The following is a 26,212-nucleotide window of genomic DNA, read 5'->3' as shown; positions in this document are numbered from 1 at the left end:
GGTTGTCAGCCCCGCCCCCGATACTGACAACCAGCCTGTATATCCTGTGTGAGTAGTTGTAAGCCCCGCCCCCCATACTGACAACCAGCCTGTATACCTGTGTGAGAGGTTGTCCACCCTACCCCGATACTGACAACCAGCCTGTATACCTGTGTGAGAGGTTGTCAGCCTCTCCCCCTGATACTGACAACCAGCCTGTATACCTGTGTGAGAGGTTGTCAGCCCCTCCCCCCGATACTGACAACCAGCCTGTATACCTGTGTGAGAGGTTGTCAGCCCCGCCCCCCGATACTGACAACCAGCCTGTATACCTGTGTGAGAGGTTGTCAGCCCCTCCCCCGATACTGACAACCAGCATGTATACCTGTGTGAGAGGTTGTCAGCCCCTCCCCCGATACTGACAACCAGCCTGTATACCTGTGTGAGAGGTTGTCAGCCCCTCCCCCCGATACTGACAACCAGCCTGTATACCTGTGTGAGAGGTTGTCAGCCCCTCCCCCTGATACTGACAACCAGCCTGTATACCTGTGTAAGAGGTTGTCAGCCCCTCCCCCCGATACTGACAAACAGCCTGTATACCTGTGTGAGAGGTTGTCAGCCCCTCCCCCCGATACTGACAACCAGCCTGTATACCTGTGTGAGAGGTTGTCAGCCCCTCCCCCTGATACTGACAACCAGCCTGTATACCTGTGTGAGAGGTTGTCAGCCCCTCCCCCTGATACTGACAACCAGTCTGTATACCTGTGTGGGAGGTTGTCAGCCCCTCCCGCCTATACTGACAACCAGCCTGTATACCTGTGTGAGAGGTTGTCAGCCCCGCCCCTGATACTGACAACCAGCCTGTATACCTGTGTGATAGGTTGTCAGCCCCGCCCCCTGATACTGACAACCAGCCTGTATACCTGTGTGAGAGGTTGTCAGCCCCTCCCCCGATACTGACAACCAGCCTGTATACCTGTGTGAGAGGTTGTCAGCCCCTCCCCCCGATACTGACAACCAGCCTGTATACCTGTGTGAGAGGTTGTCAGCCCCTCCCCCGATACTGACAACCAGCCTGTATACCTGTGTGAGAGGTTGTCCGCCCTACCCCGATACTGACAACCAGCCTGTATACCTGTGTGGGAGATAGTCAGCCCCTCCCCCGATACTGACAACCAGCCTGTATACCTGTGTGAGAGGTTGTCCGCCCTACCCCGATACTGACAACCAGCCTGCATACCTGTGTGAGAGGTTGTCAGCCACGCCCCCTGATACTGACAACCAGCCTGTATACCCGTGTGAGAAGTTGTCAGCCCCTCCCCCCGATACTGACAACCAGCCTGTATACCTGTGTGAGAGGTTGTCAGCCCCGCCCCCCGATACTGACAACCAGCCTGTATACCTGGGTGAGAGGTTGTCAGCCCCTCCCCCTGATACTGACAACCAGCCAGTATACCTGTGTGAGAAGTTGTCAGCCCCTCCCCCTGATACTGACAACCAGCTTGTATACCTGTGTGAGAGGTTGTCAGCCCCTCCCCCCGATACTGACAACCAGCCTGTATACATGTGTGAGAGGTTATCAGCACCGCCCCCCCATACTGACAACCAGCCTGTATACCTGTGTGAGAGGTTGTCAGCCCCGCCCCACATACTGACAACCAGCCTGTATACCTGTGTGAGAGGTTGTCAGCCCCGCCCCATGATACTTACAACCAGCCTGTATACCTGTGTGAGAGGTTGTCAGCCCCGCCCACTGATACTGACAACCAGCCTGTATACCTGTGTGAGAGGTTGTCAGCCCCGCCCCCTGATACTGACAACCAGCCTGTATACCTGTGTGAGAGGTTGTCAGCCCCGCCCCCTGATACTGACAACCAGCCTGTATACCTGTGTGAGAGGTTGTCAGCCCCTCCCCGATACTGACAACCAGCCAGTATACCTGTGTGAGAAGTTGTCAGCCCCTCCCCCTGATACTGACAACCAGCTTGTATACCTGTGTGAGAGGTTGTCAGCCCCTCCCCCGATACTGACAACCAGCCTGTATACATGTGTGAGAGGTTGTCAGCCCCGCCCCCAGATACTGACAACCAGCCTGTATACCTGGGTGAGAGGTTGTCAGCCCCTCCCCCTGATACTGACAACCAGCCTGTATACCTGTGTGAGAGGTTGTCAGCCCCGCCCCCTGATACTGACAACCAGCCTGTATACCTGTGTGAGAGGTTGTCAGCCCCGCCCCCTGATACTGACAACCAGCCTGTATACCTGTGTGAGAGGTTGTCAGCCCCTCCCCCCGATACTGACAACCAGCCTGTATACCTGTGTGAGAGGTTGTCAGCCCCGCCCCCTGATACTGACAACCAGCCTGTATACCTGTGTGAGAGGTTGTCAGCCCCGCCCCCTGATACTGACAACCAGCCTGTATACCTGTGTGAGAGGTTGTCAGCCCCGCCCCCTGATGCTGACAACCAGCCTGTATACCTGTGTGAGAGGTTGTCAGACCCGCCCCCCGATACTGACAACCAGCCTGTATACATGTGTGAGAGGTTGTCAGCCCCGCCCCCCGATACTGACAACCAGCCTGTATACCTGGGTGAGAGGTTGTCAGCCCCTCCCCCTGATACTGACAACCAGCCTGTATACCTGTGTGAGAGGTTGTCAGCCCCGCCCCCTGATACTGACAACCAGCCTGTATACCTGTGAGAGGTTGTCAGCCCCTCCCCCCGATACTGACAACCAGCCTGTATACCTGTGTGAGAGGTTGTCAGCCCCGCCCCCTGATACTGACAACCAGCCTGTATACCTGTGTGAGAGGTTGTCAGCCCCGCCCCCTGATACTGACAACCAGCCTGTATACCTGTGTGAGAGGTTGTCAGCCCCGCCCCCTGATACTGACAACCAGCCTGTATACCTGTGTGACAGGTTGTCAGCCCTGCCCCGTGATACTGACAACCAGCCTGTATACATGTGTGACAGGTTGTCAGCCCTGCCCCCTGATACTGACAACCGGCCTGTATACCTGTGTGAGAGGTTGTCAGCCCCGCCCCCCATACTGACAACCAGCCTGTATACCTGTGTGAGAGGTTGTCAGCCCCGCCCCTGATAGTGACAACCAGACTGTATAAATGTCTGAGAGGTTGTCAGCCCCGCCCCCTGATACTGACAACCAGCCTGTATACCTGTGTGAGAGGTTGTCAGCCCCGCCCCCCATACTGACAACCAGACTGTATAAATGTCTGAGAGGTTGTCAGCCCCGCCCCCTGATACTGACAACCAGCCTGTACATCCCGTGTGAGAGGTTGTCAGCCCCGCCCCCATACTGACAACCAGCCTGTATACCTGTGTGAGAGGTTGTCAGCCCCGCCCCCTGATACTGACAACCAGCCTGTATACCTGTGTGAGAGGTTGTCAGCCCCGCCACCTGATACTGACAACCAGCATGTATACCTGTGTGAGAGGTTGTCAGCCCCGCCCCCTGATACTGACAACCAGCCTGTATACCTGTGTGAGAGGTTGTCAGCCCCGCCCCCTGATACTGGCAACCAGCCTGTATACCTGTGTGAGAGGTTGTCAGCCCCGCCCCCTGATACTGACAACCAGCCTGTATACCTGTGTGAGAGGTTGTCAGCCCCGCCCCATGATACTGACAACCAGCCTGTATACCTGTGTGAGAGGTTGTCAGCCCCGCCCCCTGATACTGACAACCAGCCTGTATACCTGTGTGAGAGGTTGTCAGCCCCGCCCCCTGATACTGACAACCAGCCTGTATTCCTGTGTGAGAGGTTGTCAGCCCCGCCCCCTGATACTGACAACCAGCCTGTATACCTGTGTGAGAGGTTGTCAGCCCCGCCCCCTGATACTGACAACCAGCCTGTATACCTGTGTGAGAGGTTGTCAGCCCCGCCCCCCATACTGACAACCAGCCTGTACATCCTGTGTGAGAAGTTGTAAGCCCCGCCCCCCATACTGACAACCAGCCTGTATACCTGTGTGAGAGGTTGTCAGCCCCGCCCTCCATACTGACAACCAGCCTGTATACCTGTGTGAGAGGTTGTCAGCCCCGCCCCCTGATACTGACAACCAGCCTGTATACCTGTGTGAGAGGTTGTCAGCCCCGCCCCCTGATACTGACAACCAGCCTGTATACCTGTGTGAGAGGTTGTCAGCCCCGCCCCCTGATACTGACAACCAGCCTGTATACCTGTGTGAGAGGTTGTCAGCACTGCCCCCTGATGCTGACAACCAGCCTGTATAACCTGTGTGAGAGGTTGTCAGCCCCGCTTCCTGATACTGACAACCAGCCTGTATACCTGTGTGAGAGGTTGTCAGCCCCTTACCCCGATACTGACAACCAGCCTGTGTACCTGTGTGAGAGGTTGTCAGCCCCTCCCCCTGATACTGACAACCAGCCTGTATACCTGTGTGAGAGTTTGTCAGCCCCTCCCCCGATACTGACAACCAGCCTGTATACCTGTGTGAGAGGTTGTCAGCCCCTCCCACTGATACTGATAACCAGCCTGTATACCTGTATGAGAAGTTGTCAGCCCCGCCCCCAAATACTGACAACAAACATGTATACCTGTATGAGAGGTTGTCAGCCCCGCCCCGATACTGACAACCAGCCTGTATACCTGTGTGAGAGGTTTTCAGCCCCTCCCCCGATACTGACAACCAGCCTGTATACCTGTGTGAGAGGTTGTCAGCCCCTCCCCCGATACTGACAACCAGCCTGTATACCTGTGTAAGAGGTTGTCAGCCCCTCCCCCCGATATTGATAAACAGCCTGTATACCTGTGTGAGAGGTTGTCAGCCCCTCCCCCCGATACTGACAACCAGCCTGTATACCTGTGTGAGAGGTTGTCAGCCCCTCCCCCTGATACTGACAACCAGCCTGTATACCTGTGTGGGAGATAGTCAGCCCCTCCCCCGATACTGACAACCAGCCTGTATACCTGTGTGAGAGGTTGTCCGCCCTACCCCGATACTGACAACCAGCCTGTATACCTGTGTGAGAGGTTGTCAGCCACGCCCCCTGATACTGACAACCAGCCTGTATACCTGTGTGAGAGGTTGTCCGCCCTACCCCGATACTGACAACCAGCCTGTATACCTGTGTGAGAAGTTGTCAGCCCCTCCCCCCGATACTGACAACCAGCCTGTATACCTGTGTGAGAGGTTGTCAGCCCCGCCCCCGATACTGACAACCAGCCTGTATACCTGGGTGAGAGGTTGTCAGCCCCTCCCCCTGATACTGACAACCAGCCAGTATACCTGTGTGAGAAGTTGTCAGCCCCTCCCCCTGATACTGACAACCAGCTTGTATACCTGTGTGAGAGGTTGTCAGCCCCTCCCCCGATACTGACAACCAGCCTGTATACATGTGTGAGAGGTTATCAGCCCCGCCCCCCCATACTGACAACCAGCCTGTATACCTGTGTGAGAGGTTGTCAGCCCCTCCCCCTGATACTGACAACCAGCTTGTATACCTGTGTGAGAGGTTGTCAGCCCCTCCCCCGATACTGACAACCAGCCTGTATACATGTGTGAGAGGTTGTCAGCCCCGCCCCCAGATACTGACAACCAGCCTGTATACCTGGGTGAGAGGTTGTCAGCCCCTCCCCCTGATACTGACAACCAGCCTGTATACCTGTGTGAGAGGTTGTCAGCCCCGCCCCCTGATACTGACAACCAGCCTGTATACCTGTGTGAGAGGTTGTCAGCCCCGCCCCCTGATACTGACAACCAGCCTGTATACCTGTGTGAGAGGTTGTCAGCCCCTCCCCCCGATACTGACAACCAGCCTGTATACCTGTGTGAGAGGTTGTCAGCCCCGCCCCCTGATACTGACAACCAGCCTGTATACCTGTGTGAGAGGTTGTCAGCCCCGCCCCCTGATACTGACAGCCAGCCTGTATACCTGTGTGAGAGGTTGTCAGCCCCGCCCCCTGATGCTGACAACCAGCCTGTATACCTGTGTGAGAGGTTGTCAGACCCGCCCCCTGATACTGACAACCAGCCTGTATACATGTGTGAGAGGTTGTCAGCCCCGCCCCCCGATACTGACAACCAGCCTGTATACCTGGGTGAGAGGTTGTCAGCCCCTCCCCCTGATACTGACAACCAGCCTGTATACCTGTGTGAGAGGTTGTCAGCCCCGCCCCCTGATACTGACAACCAGCCTGTATACCTGTGAGAGGTTGTCAGCCCCTCCCCCCGATACTGACAACCAGCCTGTATACCTGTGTGAGAGGTTGTCAGCCCCGCCCCCTGATACTGACAACCAGCCTGTATACCTGTGTGAGAGGTTGTCAGCCCCGCCCCCTGATACTGACAACCAGCCTGTATACCTGTGTGAGAGGTTGTCAGCCCCGCCCCCTGATACTGACAACCAGCCTGTATACCTGTGTGACAGGTTGTCAGCCCTGCCCCGTGATACTGACAACCAGCCTGTATACATGTGTGACAGGTTGTCAGCCCTGCCCCCTGATACTGACAACCGGCCTGTATACCTGTGTGAGAGGTTGTCAGCCCCGCCCCCCATACTGACAACCAGCCTGTATACCTGTGTGAGAGGTTGTCAGCCCCGCCCCCCATACTGACAACCAGACTGTATAAATGTCTGAGAGGTTGTCAGCCCCGCCCCCTGATACTGACAACCAGCCTGTACATCCCGTGTGAGAGGTTGTCAGCCCCGCCCCCCATACTGAAAACCAGCCTGTATACCTGTGTGAGAGGTTGTCAGCCCCGCCCCCCATACTGACAACCAGCCTGTATACCTGTGTGAGAGGTTGTCAGCCCCGCCCCCTGATACTGACAACCAGCCTGTATACCTGTGTGAGAGGTTGTCAGCCCCGCCACCTGATACTGACAACCAGCATGTATACCTGTGTGAGAGGTTGTCAGCCCCGCCCCCTGATACTGACAACCAGCCTGTATACCTGTGTGAGAGGTTGTCAGCCCCGCCCCCTGATACTGGCAACCAGCCTGTATACCTGTGTGAGAGGTTGTCAGCCCCGCCCCATGATACTGACAACCAGCCTGTATACCTGTGTGAGAGGTTGTCAGCCCCGCCCCCTGATACTGACAACCAGCCTGTATACCTGTGTGAGAGGTTGTCAGCCCCGCCTCCTGATACTGACAACCAGCCTGTATTCCTGTGTGAGAGGTTGTCAGCCCCGCCCCCTGATACTGACAACCAGCCTGTATACCTGTGTGAGAGGTTGTCAGCCCCGCCCCCTGATACTGACAACCAGCCTGTATACCTGTGTGAGAGGTTGTCAGCCCCGCCCCCCATACTGACAACCAGCCTGTACATCCTGTGTGAGAAGTTGTAAGCCCCGCCCCCCATACTGACAACCAGCCTGTATACCTGTGTGAGAGGTTGTCAGCCCCGCCCTCCATACTGACAACCAGCCTGTATACCTGTGTGAGAGGTTGTCAGCCCCGCCCCCTGATACTGACAACCAGCCTGTATACCTGTGTGAGAGGTTGTCAGCCCCGCCCCCTGATACTGACAACCAGCCTGTATACCTGTGTGAGAGGTTGTCAGCCCCGCCCCCTGATACTGACAACCAGCCTGTATACCTGTGTGTGACGTTGTCAGCACTGCCCCCTGATGCTGACAACCAGCCTGTATAACCTGTGTGAGAGGTTGTCAGCCCCGCCCCCTGATACTGACAACCAGCCTGTATACCTGTGTGAGAGGTTGTCAGCCCCGCCCCCTGATACTGACAACCAGCCTGTATACCTGTGTGTGACGTTGTCAGCACTGCCCCCTGATGCTGACAACCAGCCTGTATAACCTGTGTGAGAGGTTGTCAGCCCCGCTTCCTGATACTGACAACCAGCCTGTATATCCTGTGTGAGAGGTTGTCAGCCCCTTACCCCGATACTGACAACCAGCCTGTATACCTGTGTGAGAGGTTATCAGCCCCTCCCCCGATACTGACAACCAGCCTGTGTACCTGTGTGAGAGGTTGTCAGCCCCTCCCCCTGATACTGACAACCAGCCTGTATACCTGTGTGAGAGTTTGTCAGCCCCTCCCCCGATACTGACAACCAGCCTGTATACCTGTGTGAGAGGTTGTCAGCCCCTCCCACTGATACTGATAACCAGCCTGTATACCTGTATGAGAAGTTGTCAGCCCCGCCCCCAAATACTGACAACAAACATGTATACCTGTATGAGAGGTTGTCAGCCCCGCCCCGATACTGACAACCAGCCTGTATACCTGTGTGAGAGGTTTTCAGCCCCTCCCCCGATACTGACAACCAGTCTGTATACCTGTGTGAGAGGATGTCAGCCCCTCCCCCGATACTGACAACCAGCCTGTATACCTGTGTGAAGGATTGTCAGCCCCGCCCCCTGATACTGACAACCAGCCTGTATACCTGTGTGAAGGATTGTCAGCCCCTCCCCCGATACTGACAACCAGCCTGTATACCTGTGTGAGAGGTTGTCAGCCCCGCCCCCCGATACTGACAACCAGCCTGTATACCTGTGTGAGAGGTTGTCAGCCCCGCCCCCGATACTGACAACCAGCCTGTATACCTGTGTGAGAGGATGTCAGCCCCGCCCCCTGATGCTGACAACCAGCCTGTATACCTGTGTGAGAGGTTGTCAGCCCCGCCCCCCGATACTGACAACGAGCCTGTATACCTGTGTGAGAGGTTGTCAGTCCCGCCCCCTGATACTGACAACCAGCCTGTATACCTGTGTGAGAGGTTGTCAGCCCCGTCCCTTGATACTGACAACCAGCCTGTATACCTGTGTGAGAGGTTGTCAGCCCCGCCCCCTGATACTGACAACCAGCCTGTATACCTGTGTGAGAGGTTGTCAGCCCCGCCCCCTGATACTGACAACCAGCCTGTATACCTGTGTGAGACGTTGTCAGCCCCGCCCCCTGATACTGACAACCAGCCTGTATACCTGTGTGAGAGGTTGTCAGCCCCGCCCCCTGATACTGACAAACAGCCTGTATACCTGTGTGAGAGGTTGTCAGCCCGGCCCCCTGATACTGACAACCAGCCTGTATACTTGTGTGAGAGGTTGTCAGCCCCGCCCCCTGATACTGACAACCAGCCTGTATACCTGTGTGAGAGGTTGTCAGCCCCGCCCCCCATACTGACAACCAGCCTGTATACCTGTGTGAGAGGTTGTCAGCCCCGCCCCCCATACTGACAACCAGCCTGTATAAATGTCTGAGAGGTTGTCAGCCCCGCCCCCTGATACTGACAACCAGCCTGTACATCCTGTGTGAGTAGTTGTAAGCCCCGCCCCCCATACTGACAACCAGCCTGTATACCTGTGTGAGAGGTTGTCAGCCCCGCCCTCCATACTGACAACCAGCCTATATACCTGTGTGAGAGGTTGTCAGCCCCGCCCCCTGATACTGACAACCAGCCTGTATACCTGTGTGAGAGGTTGTCAGCCCCGCCCCCTGATACTGACAACCAGCCTGTATACCTGTGTGAGAGGTTGTCAGCCCCGCACCCTGATACTGACAACCAGCCTGTATACCTGTGTGGGACGTTGTCAGCCCTGCCCCCTGATACTGACAACCAGCCTGTATACCTGTGTGAGAGGTTGTCAGCCCCGCCCCCTGATACTGACAACCAGCCTGTATACCTGTGTGAGAGGTTGTCAGCCCCGCCCCCTGATACTGACAACCAGCCTGTATACCTGTGTGGGACGTTGTCAGCCCTGCCCCCTGATACTGACAACCAGCCTGTATAACCTGTGTGAGAGGTTGTCAGCCCCTCCTCCAGATACTGACAACCAGCCTGTATACCTGTGTGAGAGGTTGTCAGCCCCTTACCCCGATAATGACAACCAGCCTGTGTACCTGTGTGAGAGGTTGTCAGCCCCTCCCCCTGATACTGACAACCAGCCTGTATACCTGTGTGAGAGGTTGTCAGCCCCTTACCCCGATAATGACAACCAGCCTGTATACCTGTGTGGGACGTTGTCAGCCCTGCCCCCTGATACTGACAACCAGCCTGTATACCTGTGTGAGAGGTTGTCAGCCCCGCCCCCTGATACTGACAACCAGCCTGTATACCTGTGTGAGAGGTTGTCAGCCCCTCCCCTGATACTGACAACCAGCCTGTATACCTGTGTGAGAGGTTGTCAGCCCCTCCCCCTGATACTGATAACCAGCCTGTATACCTGTGTGATAGGTTGTCAGCCCCTCCCGCTGATACTGATAACCAGCCTGTATAACCTGTGTGAGAGGTTGTCAGCCCCTCCCCCTGATACTGATAACCAGCCTGTATACCTGTGTGAGAGGTTGTCAGCCCCTCCCCCGATACTGACAACCAGCCTGTATACCTGTGTGAGAGGTTGTCAGCCCCTCCCGCTGATACTGATAACCAGCCTGTATACCTGTGTGAGAGGTTGTCAGCCCCGCCCCGATACTGACAACCAGCCTGTATACCTGTGTGAGAGGTTGTCAGCCCCTCCCCCGATACTGAAAACCAGCCTGTATACCTGTGTGAGAGGTTGTCAGCCCCGCCCCCTGATACTGACAACCAGCCTGTATACCTGTGTGAAAGATTGTCAGCCCCTCCCCCGATACTGACAACCAGCCTTTATACCTGTGTGAGAGGATGTCAGCCCCGCCCCCGATACTGACAACCAGCCTGTATACCTGTGTGAAAGATTGTCAGCCCCTCCCCGATACTGACAACCAGCCTGTATACCTGTGTGAGAGGTTGTCAGCCCCGCCCCCGATACTGACAACCAGCCTGTATACCTGTGTGAGAGGTTGTCAGCCCCGCCCCCCGATACTGACAACCAGCCTGTATACCTGTGTGAGAGGATGTCAGACCCGCCCCCCGATACTGACAACCAGCCTGTATACCTGTGTGAGAGGTTGTCAGCCCCTACCCCCTATACTGACAACCAGCCTGTATACCTGTGTGAGAGGTTGTCAGCCCCGCCCCCTGATACTGACAACCAGCCTGTATACCTGTGTGAGAGGTTGTCAGCCCCGCCACCTGATACTGACAACCAGCATGTATACCTGTGTGAGAGGTTGTCAGCCCCGCCCCCTGATACTGACAACCAGCCTGTATACCTGTGTGAGAGGTTGTCAGCCCCGCCCCCTGATACTGGCAACCAGCCTGTATACCTGTGTGAGAGGTTGTCAGCCCCGCCCCCTGATACTGACAACCAGCCTGTATACCTGTGTGAGAGGTTGTCAGCCCCGCCCCCTGATACTGACAACCAGCCTGTATACCTGTGTGAGAGGTTGTCAGCCCCGCCCCCTGATACTGACAACCAGCCTGTATACCTGTGTGAGAGGTTGTCAGCCCCGCCCCCTGATACTGACAACCAGCCTGTATACCTGTGTGAGAGGTTGTCAGCCCCGCCCCCCATACTGACAACCAGCCTGTATACCTGTGTGAGAGGTTGTCAGCCCCGCCCCCCATACTGACAACCAGCCTGTACATCCTGTGTGAGAAGTTGTAAGCCCCGCCCCCCATACTGACAACCAGCCTGTATACCTGTGTGAGAGGTTGTCCGCCCCTCCCCTGATACTGACAACCAGCCTGTATTCCTGTGTGAGATGTTGTCAGCCAAGCCCCCTGATACTGACAACCAGCCTGTATACCTGTGTGAGAGGTTGTCAGCCCCGCCCCCTGATACTGACAACCAGCCTGTATACCTGTGTGAGAGGTTGTCAGCCCCGCCCCCCATACTGACAACCAGCCTGTATACCTGTGTGAGAGGTTGTCAGCCCCGCCCCCCATACTGACAACCAGCCTGTACATCCTGTGTGAGAAGTTGTAAGCCCCGCCCCCCATACTGACAACCAGCCTGTATACCTGTGTGAGAGGTTGTCAGCCCCGCCCTCCATACTGACAACCAGCCTGTATACCTGTGTGAGAGGTTGTCAGCCCCGCCCCCTGATACTGACAACCAGCCTGTATACCTGTGTGAGAGGTTGTCAGCCCCGCCCCCTGATACTGACAACCAGCCTGTATACCTGTGTGAGAGGTTGTCAGCCCCGCCCCCTGATACTGACAACCAGCCTGTATACCTGTGTGTGACGTTGTCAGCACTGCCCCCTGATGCTGACAACCAGCCTGTATACCTGTGTGAGAGGTTGTCAGCCCCTTACCCCGATACTGACAACCAGCCTGTGTACCTGTGTGAGAGGTTGTCAGCCCCTCCCCCGATACTGACAACCAGCCTGTATACCTGTGTGAGAGGTTGTCAGCCCCTCCCACTGATACTGATAACCAGCCTGTATACCTGTATGAGAAGTTGTCAGCCCCGCCCCCAAATACTGACAACAAACATGTATACCTGTATGAGAGGTTGTCAGCCCCTCTCCCGATACTGACAACCAGCCTGTATACCTCTGTGAGAGGATGTCAGCCCCGCCCCCTGATACTGACAACCAGCCTATATACCTGTGTGAAGGATTGTCAGCCCCTCCCCCGATACTGACAACCAGCCTGTATACCTGTGTGAGAGGTTGTCAGCCCCGCCCCCCGATACTGACAACCAGCCTGTATACCTGTGTGAGAGGTTGTCAGCCCCGCCCCCCGATACTGACAACCAGCCTGTATACCTGTGTGAGAGGATGTCAGCCCCGCCCCCTGATGCTGACAACCAGCCTGTATACCTGTGTGAGAGGTTGTCAGCCCCGCCCCCCGATACTGACAACGAGCCTGTATACCTGTGTGAGAGGATGTCAGCCCCTACCCCCGATACTGAGAATCAGCCTGTATACCTGTGTGAGAGGTTGTCAGCCCCTCCCCCCGATACTGACAACCAGCCTGCATACCTGTGTGAGAGGTTGTCAGCCCCGCCCCCGATACTGACAACCAGCCTGTATACCTGTGTGAGAGGTTGTCAGCCCCGCCCCCTGATACTGACAACCAGCCTGTATACCTGTGTGAGAGGTTGTCAGCCCCGCCCCCTGATACTGACAACCAGCCTGTATACCTGTGTGAGAGGTTGTCAGCCCCGTCCCTTGATACTGACAACCAGCCTGTATACCTGTGTGAGAGGTTGTCAGCCCCGCCCCCTGATACTGACAACCAGCCTGTATACCTGTGTGAGAGGTTGTCAGCCCCGCCCCCTGATACTGACAACCAGCCTGTATACCTGTGTGAGAGGTTGTCAGCCCCGCCCCCTGATACTGACAACCAGCCTGTATACCTGTGTGAGAGGTTGTCAGCCCCGCCCCCTGATACTGACAAACAGCCTGTATACCTGTGTGAGAGGTTGTCAGCCCCGCCCCCTGATACTGACAACCAGCCTGTATACTTGTGTGAGAGGTTGTCAGCCCCGCCCCCTGATACTGACAACCAGCCTGTATACCTGTGTGAGAGGTTGTCAGCCCCGCCCCCCATACTGACAACCAGCCTGTATACCTGTGTGAGAGGTTGTCAGCCCCGCCCCCCATACTGACAACCAGCCTGTATAAATGTCTGAGAGGTTGTCAGCCCCGCCCCCTGATACTGACAACCAGCCTGTACATCCTGTGTGAGTAGTTGTAAGCCCCGCCCCCCATACTGACAACCAGCCTGTATACCTGTGTGAGAGGTTGTCAGCCCCGCCCTCCATACTGACAACCAGCCTATATACCTGTGTGAGAGGTTGTCAGCCCCGCCCCCTGATACTGACAACCAGCCTGTATACCTGTGTGAGAGGTTGTCAGCCCCGCCCCCTGATACTGACAACCAGCCTGTATACCTGTGTGAGAGGTTGTCAGCCCCGCCCCCTGATACTGACAACCAGCCTGTATACCTGTGTGGGACGTTGTCAGCCCTGCCCCCTGATACTGACAACCAGCCTGTATACCTGTGTGAGAGGTTGTCAGCCCCGCCCCCTGATACTGACAACCAGCCTGTATACCTGTGTGAGAGGTTGTCAGCCCCGCCCCCTGATACTGACAACCAGCCTGTATACCTGTGTGAGAGGTTGTCAGCCCCGCCTCCTGATACTGACAACCAGCCTGTATACCTGTGTGAGAGGTTGTCAGCCCCTTACCCCGATAATGACAACCAGCCTGTGTACCTGTGTGAGAGGTTGTCAGCCCCTCCCCCTGATACTGACAACCAGCCTGTATACCTGTGTGAGAGGTTGTCAGCCCCTCCCCCGATACTGACAACCAGCCTGTATACCTGTGTGAGAGGTTGTCAGCCCCTCCCGCTGATACTGATAACCAGCCTGTATACCTGTGTGAGAGGTTGTCAGCCCCGCCCCCAAATACTGACAACAAACATGTATACCTGTATGAGAGGTTGTCAGCCCCGCCCCGATACTGACAACCAGCCTGTATACCTATGTGAGAGGATGTCAGCCCCGCCCCCTGATACTGACAACCAGCCTGTATACCTGTGTGAGAGGTTGTCAGCCCCTCCCCCGATACTGAAAACCAGCCTGTATACCTATGTGAGAGGATGTCAGCCCCTCCCCCTGATACTGACAACCAGCCTGTATACCTGTGTGAGAGGTTGTCAGCCCCTCCCCCGATACTGAAAACCAGTCTGTATACCTGTGTGAGAGGTTGCCAGCCCCGCCCCCTGATACTGACAACCAGCCTGTATATCTGTGTGAGAGGTTATCAGCCCCTCCCCCCGATACTGACAACCAGCCTGTATACCTGTGTGAGAGGTTGTCAGCCCCGCCCCCGATACTGACAACCAGCCTGTATACATGTGTGAGAGGTTGTCAGCCCCGCCCCCTGATACTGATAACCAGCCTGTATACCTGTATGAGAAGTTGTCAGCCCCGCCCCCAAATACTGACAACCAACATGTATACCTGTATGAGAGGTTGTCAGCCCCGCCCCGATACTGACAACCAGCCGGTATACCTGTGTGAGAGGTTGTCAGCCCCTCCACCGATACTGACAACCAGCCTTTATACCTGTGTGAGAGGATGTCAGCCCCGCCCCCTGATACTGACAACCAGCCTGTATACCTGTGTGAGAGGTTGTCAGCCCCGCCCCCCGATACTGACAACCAGCCTGTATACCTATGTGAGAGGTTGTCAGCCCCGCCCCCCGATACTGACAACCAGCCTGTATACCTGTGTGAGAGGATGTCAGCCCCGCCCCCTGATACTGATAACCGGCCTGTATACCTGTGTGAGAGGTTGTCAGCCCCTCCCCCTGATACTGATAACCAGCCTGTATGCCTGTGTGAGAGGTTATCAGCCCCTCCCCCGATACTGACAACCAGCCTGTATACCTGTGTGAGAGGTTGTCAGCCCCGCCCCCAAATACTGACAACCAGCCTGTATACCTGTGTGATAGGTTGTCAGCCCCGCCCCCTGATACTGACAACCAGCCTGTATACCTGTGTGAGAGGTTGTCAGCCCCGCCCCCGATACTGACAACCAGCCTATATACCTGTGTGAGAGGTTATCAGCCCCTCCCCCGATACTGACAACCAGCCTGTATACCTGTGTGAGAGGTTGTCAGCCCCGCCCCCGATACTGACAACCAGCCTATATACCTGTGTGAGAGGTTATCAGCCCCTCCCCCGATACTGACAACCAGCCTGTATACCTGTGTGAGAGGTTGTCAGCCCCGCCCCCAAATACTGACAACCAGCCTGTATACCTGTGTGATAGGTTGTCAGCCCCTCCCCCTGATACTGACAACCAGCCTGTATACCTGTGTGAGAGGTTGTCAGCCTCTCCCCCTGATACTGACAACCAGCCTGTATACCTGTGTGAGAGGTTGTCAGCCCCACCCCCAGATACTGACAACCAGCCTGTATACCTGTGTGAGAGGGTGTAAGCCCCGCCTCCTGATGCTGACAACCAGCCTGTATACCTGTGTGATAGGTTGTCAGCCCCTCCCCCTGATACTGACAACCAGCCTGTATACCTGTGTGAGAGGTTGTCAGCCTCTCCCCCTGATACTGACAACCAGCCTGTATACCTGTGTGAGAGGTTGTCAGCCCCACCCCCAGATACTGACAACCAGCCTGTATACCTGTGTGAGAGGGTGTAAGCCCCGCCTCCTGATGCTGACAACCAGCCTGTATACCTGTGTGAGAGGTTGTCAGCCCCTCCCCCGATACTGACAACCAGCCTGTATACCTGTGTGAGAGGTTGTCAGCCCCGCCCCCTGATACTGATAACCAGCCTGTATACCTGTGTGAGAGGTTGTCAGCCCCTCCCCCTGATACTGACAACCAGCCTGTGTACCTGTGTGAGAGGTTGTCAGCCCCGCCCGCTGATACTGATAACCAGCCTGTATACATGTGTGAGAGGTTGTCAGCCCCTCCCCCTGATACTGATAACCAGCCTGTATACATGTGTGAGAGGTTATCAGCCCCTCCCCCGATACTGACAACCAGCCTGTATGCCTGTGTGAGAGGTTATCAGCCCCTCCCCCGATACTGACAACCAGCCTGTATACCTGTGTGAGAGGTTGTCAGCCCCGCCCCCAAATACTGACAACCAGCCTGTATACCTGTGTGAGAAGTTGTCAGCCCCTCATCCTGATACAGACAACCAGCCTGTATACCTGTGTGAGAGGTTGTCAGCCTCTCCCCCTGATACTGACAACCAGCCTGTATACCTGTGTGAGAGGGTGTAAGCCCCCCCCGATACTGACAACCAGCCTGTATACCTGTGTGAGAGGTTGTCAGCCCCCCCCGATACTGACAACCAGCCTGTATACCTGTGTGAGAGGTTGTCAGCCCCTCCCCCTGATACTGACAACCAGTCTGTATACCTGTGTGAGAGGTTGTCAGCCCCGCCCCCTGAAACTGACAACCAGCCTGTATACCTGTGTGAGAGCTTCTCAGCCCCGCCCCCAAATACTGACAACCAGCCTGAATACCTGTATGAGAGGTTGTCAGCCCCGCCCCGATACCCTCAACCAGCCTGTATACCTGTGTGAGAGTTTGTCAGCCCCGCCCCGATACTGACAACCAGCCTGTATACCTGTGTGAGAGGTTGTCAGCCCCTCCCCCGATACTGACAACCAGCCTGTATACCTGTGTGAGAGGTTGTCAGCCCCGCCCCCCGATACTGAGAACCAGCCTTTATACCTGTGTGAGAGGATGTCAGCCCCGCCCCCTGATACTGACAACCAGCCTGTATACCTGTGTGAGAGTTTGTCAGCCCCGCCCCGATACTGACAACCAGCCTGTATACCTGTGTGAGAGGTTGTCAGCCCCTCCCCCGATACTGACAACCAGCCTGTATACCTGTGTGAGAGGTTGTCAGCCCCGCCCCCCGATACTGAGAACCAGCCTTTATACCTGTGTGAGAGGATGTCAGCCCCGCCCCCTGATACTGACAACCAGCCTGTATACCTGTGTGAGAGATTGTCAGCCCCTCCCCCGATACTGACAACCAGCCTGTATACCTGTGTGAGAGGTTGTCAGCCCCGCCCCCCGATACTGAGAACCAGCCTGTATACCTGTGTGAGAGGTTGTCAGCCCCGCCCCCTGAAACTGACAACCAGCCTGTATACCTGTGTGAGAGGTTGTCAGCCCCGCCCCCCGATACTGAGAACCAGCCTTTATACCTGTGTGAGAGGATGTCAGCCCCGCCCCCTGATACTGACAACCAGCCTGTATACCTGTGTGAGAGGTTGTCAGCCCCTCCCCCGATACTGACAACCAGCCTGTATACCTGTGTGAGAGGTTGTCAGCCCCGCCCCCCGATACTGAGAACCAGCCTGTATACCTGTGTGAGAGGTTGTCAGCCCCGCCCCCCGATACTGAGAACCAGCCTGTATACCTGTGTGAGAGGTTGTCAGCCCTGCCCCCTGAAACTGACAACCAGACTGTATACCTATGTGAGAGGTTGTCAGCCCCTCCCCCTGATACTGACAACCAGCCTGTATACCTGTGTGAGAGGTTGTCAGCCCCTCCCCCTGATACTGACAACCAGCCTGTATACCTGTGTGAGAGGTTGTCAGCCCCTCCCCCGATACTGACAACCAGCCTGTATACCTGTGTGAGAGGTTGTCAGCCCCGCCCCCCGATACTGAGAACCAGCCTGTATACCTGTGTGAGAGGTTGTCAGCCCCTCCCCCTGATACTGACAACCAGCCTGTATACCTGTGTGAGAGGTTGTCAGCCTCTCCTCCGATACTGAAAACCAGACTGTATACCTATGTGAGAGGTTGTCAGCCCCTCCCCCTGATACTGACAACCAGCCTGTATACCTGTGTGAGAGGTTGTCAGCCCCGCCCCCTAATACTGACAACCAGCCTGTATACCTGTGTGAGAGGTTGTCAGCCCCTCCCCCCGATACTGACAACCAGCCTGTATAACTGTGTGAGAGGTTGTCAGCCCCGCCCCCTGATACTGACAACCAGCCTGTATACCTGTGTGAGAGGTTGTCAGCCCCGCCCCCTGATACTGACAACCAGCCTGTATACCTGTGTGAGAGGATGTCAGCCCCGCCCCCTGATACTGACAACCAGCCTGTATACATGTGTGAGAGGTTGTCAGCCCCGCCCCCTGATACTGACAACCAGCCTGTATGCCTGTGTGAGAGGTTGTCAGCCCCGCCCCCTGATACTGACAACCAGCCTGTATACCTGGGTGAGAGGTTATCATCCCCTCCCGCTGATACTGACAACCAGCCTGTATGCCTGTGTGAGAGGTTATCAGCCCCTCCCCCGATACTGACAACCAGCCTGTATATCTGTGAGAGGTTATCAGCCCCGCCCACTGATACTGACAATCAGCCTGTATACCTGGGTGAGAGGTTATCATCCCCTCCCGCTGATACTGACAACCAGCCTGTATACCTGTGTGAGAGGTTGTCAGCCCCGCCCCCTGTAACTGACAACCAGCCTGTATACCTGTGAGAGAGGTTGTCAGCCCCGCCCCCTGATACTGACAACCAGCCTGTATACCTGGGTGAGAGGTTATCATCCCCTCCCGCTGATACTGACAACCAGCCTGTATGCCTGTGTGAGAGGTTATCAGCCCCTCCCCCGATACTGACAACCAGCCTGTATATCTGTGAGAGGTTATCAGCCCCGCCCACTGATACTGACAATCAGCCTGTATACCTGGGTGAGAGGTTATCATCCCCTCCCGCTGATACTGACAACCAGCCTGTATACCTGTGTGAGAGGTTGTCAGCCCCGCCCCCTGTAACTGACAACCAGCCTGTATACCTGTGAGAGAGGTTGTCAGCCCTGCCCCCTGATACTGACAACCAGCCTGTATGCCTGTGTGAGAGGTTGTCAGCCCCGCCCCCTGTAACTGACAACCAGCCTGTATACCTGTGAGAGAGGTTGTCAGCCCCGCCCCCTGATACTGACAACCAGCCTGTATACCTGTGTGAGGTTGTCAGCCCCGCCCCCTGATACTGACAACCAGCCTGTATAAGCTGTGTGAGAGGTTGTCAGCCCCTCCCCCCGATACTGACAACCAGCCTGTATACCTGTGTGAGAGGTTATCAGCCCCTCCCCCGATACTGACAACCAGCCTGTATACCTGTGTGAGAAGTTGTCAGCCCCTCCCCCTGATACTGACAACCAGCCTGTATACCTGTGTGAGAGGTTATCAGCCCCTCCCCCGATACTGACAACCAGCCTGTATATCTGTGTGAGAGGTTATCAGCCCCGCCCACTGATACTGACAATCAGCCTGTATACCTGGGTGAGAGGTTATCATCCCCTCCCGCTGATACTGACAACCAGCCTGTATACCTGTGTGAGAGGTTATCAGCCCCTCCCCCTGATACTGACAACCAGCCTGTATACCTGTGTGAGAGGTTGTCAGCCCCGCCCCCAAATACTGACAACCAGCCTGTATACCTGTGTGAGAAGTTGTCAGCCCCTCCCCCTGATACTGACAACCAGCCTGTATACCTGTGTGAGAGGTTGTCAGTCTCTCCCCCTGATACTGACAACCAGCCTGTATACCTGTGTGAGAGGTTGTCAGCCCCACCCCCAGATACTGACAACCAGCCTGTATGCCTGTGTGAGAGGTTGTCAGCCCCCCCCCGATACTGACAACCAGCCTGTATACCTGTGTGAGAGGTTGTCAGCCCCCCCCCCGATACTGACAACCAGCCTGTATACCTGTGTGAGAGGTTGTCAGCCCCGCCCCCTGAAACTGACAACCAGTCTGTATACCTGTGTGAGAGGTTGTCAGCCCCGCCCCCTGAAACTGACAACCAGTCTGTATACCTGTGTGAGAGGTTGTCAGCCCCGCCCCCTGAAACTGACAACCAGTCTGTATACCTGTGTGAGAGGTTGTCAGCCCCGCCCCCTGAAACTGACAACCAGTCTGTATACCTGTGTGAGAGGTTGTCAGCCCCGCCCCCTGAAACTGACAACCAGCCTGTATACCTGTGTGAGAGGTTGTCAGCCACTCCCCCTGATACTGACAACCAGCCTGTATACCTGTGTGAGAGGTTGTCAGCCCCGCCCCCTGATACTGACAACCAGTCTTTATACCTGTGTGAGAGGTTGTCAGCCCCGCCCCCTGAAACTGACAACCAGTCTGTATACCTGTGTGAGAGGTTGTCAGCCCCTCCCCCTGATACTGATAACCAGCCTGTATACCTGTGTGAGAGGTTGTCAGCCCCGCCCCCAAATACTGACAACTAGCCTGTATACCTGTATGAGAGGTTGTCAGCCCCGCCCCGATACCGACAACCAGCCTGTATACCTGTGTGAGAGTTTGTCAGCCCCGCCCCGATACTGACAACCAGCCTGTACACCTGTGTGAGAGGTTGTCAGCCCCTCCCCCGATACTGACAAGCAGCCTGTATACCTGTGTGAGAGGTTGTCAGCCCCGCCCCCCGATACTGAGAACCAGCCTGTATACATGTGTGAGAGGTTGTCAGCCCTGCCCCCTGATACTGACAACCAGCCTTTATACCTGTGTGAGAGGATGTCAGCCCCGCCCCCTGATACTGACAACCAGCCTGCATACTTGTGTGAGAGGTTGTCAGCCCCGCCCCCTGATACTGACAACCAGCCTGTATACCTGTGTGAGAGGTTGTCAGCCCTGCCCCCTGATACTGACAACCAGCCTTTATACCTGTGTGAGAGGATGTCAGCCCCGCCCCCTGATACTGACAACCAGCCTGCATACTTGTGTGAGAGGTTGTCAGCCCCTCCCCCTGATACTGACAACCAGCCTGTATACCTGTGTGAGAGGTTGTCAGCACCGCCCTCCATACTGACAACCAGCCTGTATAACTGTGTGAGAGGTTGTCAGCCCCTCCCCCTGATACTGACAACCAGCCTGTATACCTGTTTGAGAGGTTGTCAGCCCCGCCCCCTGATACTGATAACCAGCCTGTATACCTGTGTGAGAGGTTGTCAGCCCCTCACTCGATACTGACAACCAGCCTGTATGCCTGTGTGAGAGGTTGTCAGCCCCTCACTCGATACTGACAACCAGCCTGTATGCCTGTGTGAGAGGTTGTCAGCCCCTCACTCGATACTGACAACCAGCCTGTATACCTGTGTGAGAGGTTATCAGCCCCTCACTCGATACTGATAACCAGCCTGTATACCTGTGTGAGAGGTTGTCAGCCCCTCCCCCTGATACTGACAACCAGCCTGTATGCCTGTGTGAGAGGTTGTCAGCCCCTCCCCCTGATACTGATAACCAGCCTGTATACCTGTGTGAGAAGTTATCAGCCCCTCTCGCTGAAACTGACAACCAGCCTGTATGCCTGTGTGAGAGGTTGTCAGCCCTGCCCCCTGATACTGACAACCAGCCTGTATACCTGTGTGAGAGGTTGTCAGCCCCTCCCCCCTATACTGACAACCAGCCTGTATACCTGTGTGAGAGGTTATCAGCCCCTCCCCCGATACTGACAACCAGCCTGTATACCTGTGTGAGAGGTTGTCAGCCCCTCCCCCCGATACTGACAACCAGCCTGTATACATGTGTGAGAGATTGTCAGCCCCGCACCCTGATACTGACAACCAGCCTTTATATCTGTGTGAGAGGTTGTCAGCCCCTCCCCCCGATACTGACAACCCGCCTGTATAACTGTGTGAGGTTGTCAGCCCCGCCCCCTGATACTGACAACCAGCCTGTATACCTGTGTGAGAGGTTTTCAGCCCCTCCCCCGATAATGATAAACAGCCTGTATACCTGTGTGAGAGGTTGTCAGCCCCTCCCCCTATACTGACAACCAGCCTGTATACCTGTGTGAGAGGTTGTCAGCCCCAACCCCTATACTGACAACCAGCCTGTATACCTGTGTGAGAGGTTGTCAGCCCCTCCCCCTGATACTGATCACCAGCCTGAATACATTTGTGGGAGGTTGTCAGCCCCGCCCCTGATACTGACAACCAGCCTGTATACCTGTGTGAGAGGATGTCAGCCCCGCCCCCGATACTGACAACCAGCCTGTATACCTGTGTGAGAGGTTGTCAGCCTCTCCCCCGATACTGACAACCAGCCTGTATACCCGTGTGAGAAGTTGTCAGCCCCTCCCCCTATGCTGACAACCAGCCTGTATACCCGTGTGAGAAGTTGTCAGCCCCTCCCCTGATACTGACAACCAGCCTGTATACATGTGTGAGAGGTTGTCAGCCCCGCCCCCTGATACTGACAACCAGCCTGTATACATGTGTGAGAGATTGTCAGCCCCGCACCCTGATACTGACAACCAGCCTTTATATCTGTGTGAGAGGTTGTCAGCCCCTCCCCCCGATACTGACAACCAGCCTGTATAACTGTGTGAGGTTGTCAGCCCCGCCCCCTGATACTGACAACCAGCCTGTATACCTGTGTGAGAGGTTTTCAGCCCCTCCCCCGATAATGATAAACAGCCTGTATACCTGTGTGAGAGGTTGTCAGCCCCTCCCCCTATACTGACAACCAGCCTGTATACCTGTGTGAGAGGTTGTCAGCCCCAACCCCTATACTGACAACCAGCCTGTATACCTGTGTGAGAGGTTGTCAGCCCCTCCCCCTGATACTGATCACCAGCCTGAATACATTTGTGGGAGGTTGTCAGCCCCGCCCCTGATACTGACAACCAGCCTGTATACCTGTGTGAGAGGATGTCAGCCCCGCCCCCGATACTGACAACCAGCCTGTATACCTGTGTGAGAGGTTGTCAGCCTCTCCCCCGATACTGACAACCAGCCTGTATACCCGTGTGAGAAGTTGTCAGCCCCTCCCCCTATGCTGACAACCAGCCTGTATACCCGTGTGAGAAGTTGTCAGCCCCTCCCCTGATACTGACAACCAGCCTGTATACCTGTGTGAGAGGTTGTCAGCCCCGTCCCCTGATACTGACAACCAGCCTGTATACCTGTGTGAGAGGTTGTCAGCCTCTCCCCCTGATACTGACAACCAGCCTGTATACCTGTGTGAGAGGTTGTCAGCCCCGTCCCCTGATACTGACAACCAGCCTGTATACCCGTGTGAGAAGTTGTCAGCCCCTCCCCCGATACTGACAACTAGCCTGTATACCTGTGTGAGAGGTTGTCAGCCCCTCCCGCAATACTGACAACCAGCCTGTATGCCTGTGTGAGAGGTTGTCAGCCCCTCCCCCGATACTGACAACCAGCCTGTATACCTGTGTGAGAGGTTATCAGCCCCTCCCCCTGATACTGATAACCAGCCTGTATACCTGTGTGAGAGGTTGTCAGCCCCTCCCCCGATACTGACAACCAGCCTGTATACCTGTGTGAGAGGTTGTCAGCCCCGCCCCTGATACTGACAACCAGCCTGTATGCCTGTGTGAGAGGTTGTCAGCACCGCCCCCTGATACTGATAACCAGCCTGTATGCCTGTGTGAGAGGTTGTCAGCCCCGCCCCTGATACTGACAACCAGCCTGTATGCCTGTGTGAGAGGTTATCAGCCCCTCCCCCGATACTGACAACCAGCCTGTATACCTGTGTGAGAGGTTGTCAGCCCCGCCCCTGATACTGACAACCAGCCTGTATAGCTGTGTGAGAGGTTGTCAGCACCGCCCCCTGATACTGATAACCAGCCTGTATGCCTGTGTGAGAGGTTGTCAGCCCCGCCCCTGATACTGACAACCAGCCTGTATGCCTGTGTGAGAGGTTATCAGCCCCTCCCCCGATACTGACAACCAGCCTGTATACCTGTGTGAGAGGTTGTCAGCCCCGCCCCTGATACTGACAACCAGCCTGTATACCTGTGTGAGAGGTTATCAGCCCCTACCCCCGATACTGACAACCAGCCTGTATACCTGTGTGAGAGGTTGTCAGCCCCTCCCCCCGATACTGACAACCAGCCTGTATGCCTGTGTGAGAGGTTATCAGCCCCTCCCCCGATACTGACAACCAGCCTGTATGCCTGTGTGAGACGTTGTCAGCCCCGCCCCTGATACTGACAACGAGGCTGTATAGCTGTGTGAGAGGTTATCAGCCCCTCCCCCGATACTGACAACCAGCCTGTATACCTGTGTGAGAGGTTGTCAGCCCCTCCCCCTGATACTGACAACCAGCCTGTATACATGTGTGAGCGGTTGTCAGCCCCTCCCCCGATACTGACCACCAGCCTGTATGCCTGTGTGAGAGGTTGTCAGCCCCGCCCCCTGATACTGACAACGAGCCTGTATACCTGTGTGAGAGGTTGTCAGCCCCTCCCCCGATACTGACAACCAGCCTGTATGCCTGTGTGAGAGGTTGTCAGCCCCGCCCCCTGATACTGACAACCAGCCTGTATACCTGTGTGAGAGGTTGTCAGCCCCGCCCCCGATACTGACAACCAGCCTGTATATCTGTGTGAGAGGTTGTCAGCCCCTCCCCCGATACTGACAACCAGTCTGTATACATGTGTGAGAGGTTGTCAGCCCCGCCCCCTGATACTGACAACCAGCCTGTATACCTGTGTGAGAGGTTGTCAGCCCCGCCCCCGATACTGACAACCAGCCTGTATACATGTGTGAGAGGTTTTCAGCCACTCCCGCTGATACTGACAACCAGCCTATATACCTGTGTGAGAGGTTGTCAGTCCCGCCCCCCTGATACCGACAACCAGCCTGTATACCTGTGTGAGAGGTTGTCAGCCCCGCCCCCGATACTGACAACCAGCCTGTATACCTGTGTGAGAGGTTGTCAGCCCCTCCCAATGATACTGACAACCAGCCTGTATACCTGTGTGAGAGGTTGTCAGCCCCGCCCCCCATACTGACAACCAGCCTGTATAACTGTGTGAGAGGTTGTCAGCCCCGCCCCCTGATACTGACAACCAGCCTGTATACCTGTGTGAGAGGTTGTCAGCCCCGCCCCCTGATACTGACAACCAGCCTGTATACCTGTGTGAAAGGTTGTCAGCCCCGCCCCCTGATACGGACAACCAACCTGTATACCTGTGTGAGAGGTTGTCAGCCCCGCCCCCTGATACTGACAACCAGCCTGTATACCTGTGTGAGAGGATGTCAGCCCCGCCCCCTGATACTGACAACCAGCCTGTATACATGTGTGAGAGGTTGTCAGCCCCGCCCCCTGATACTGACAACCAGCCTGTATGCCTGTGTGAGAGGTTGTCAGCCCCGCCCCCTGTAACTGACAACCAGCCGGTATACCTGTGAGAGAGGTTGTCAGCCCCGCCCCCTGATACTGACAACCAGTCTGTATACCTGTGTGAGAGGTTGTCAGCCCCGCCCCCTGATACTGACAACCAGCCTGTATAACCTGTGTGAGAGGTTGTCAGCCCCTCCCCCCGATACTGACAACCAGCCTGTATGCCTGTGTGAGAGGTTATCAGCCCCTCCCCCTGATACTGATAACCAGCCTGTATGCCTGTGTGAGAGGTTATCAGCCCCTCCCCCGATACTGACAACCAGCCTGTATACCTGTGTGAGAGGTTATCAGCCCCTCCCCCTGATACTGACAACCAGCCTGTATACCTGCGTGAGAGGTTGTCAGCCCCGCCCCCCGATACTGACAACCAGCCTGTATACATGTGTGAGAGGTTGTCAGCCCATCCCCCTGATACTGACAACCAGCCTGTATGCCTGTGTGAGAGGTTGTCAGCCCTGCCCCCTGATAATGACAACCAGCCTGTATACCTGTGTGAGAGGTTGTCAGCCCCTCCCCCCTATGCTGACAACCAGCCTGTATATCCTGTGTGATGGGTCATCAGCCCCGCCCCTGATACTGACAACCAGCCTGTATTATTGTGTGAGAGGTTGTCAGCCCCTCCCCCTGATACTGACAACCAGCCGGTGTACCTGTGTGAGAGGTTGTCAGCCCCTCCCCCCTATACTGACAACCAGCCTGTATACCTGTGTGAGAGGTTATCAGCCCCTCCCGCTGATACTGACAA

General features: G+C 55.9%; 1 protein-coding gene across 5 annotated transcripts in view; it reads right to left on the bottom strand.

Moving 5' to 3' along the window:
- Positions 1-26,212, bottom strand: part of LOC141176359 (ABC-type organic anion transporter ABCA8-like) — a 218,629-nt gene that overhangs the window by 155,964 nt on the left and 36,453 nt on the right. The window lies entirely within an intron of this gene.

Source organism: Phyllobates terribilis, unplaced genomic scaffold (genome assembly GCF_046119375.1).
Source record: "Phyllobates terribilis strain yellow unplaced genomic scaffold, ASM4611937v1 Scaffold_25__1_contigs__length_18738178, whole genome shotgun sequence".
Taxonomy (NCBI): Eukaryota; Metazoa; Chordata; class Amphibia; order Anura; family Dendrobatidae; genus Phyllobates; species Phyllobates terribilis.
This window is presented reverse-complemented; position numbering and strand designations above follow the sequence as displayed.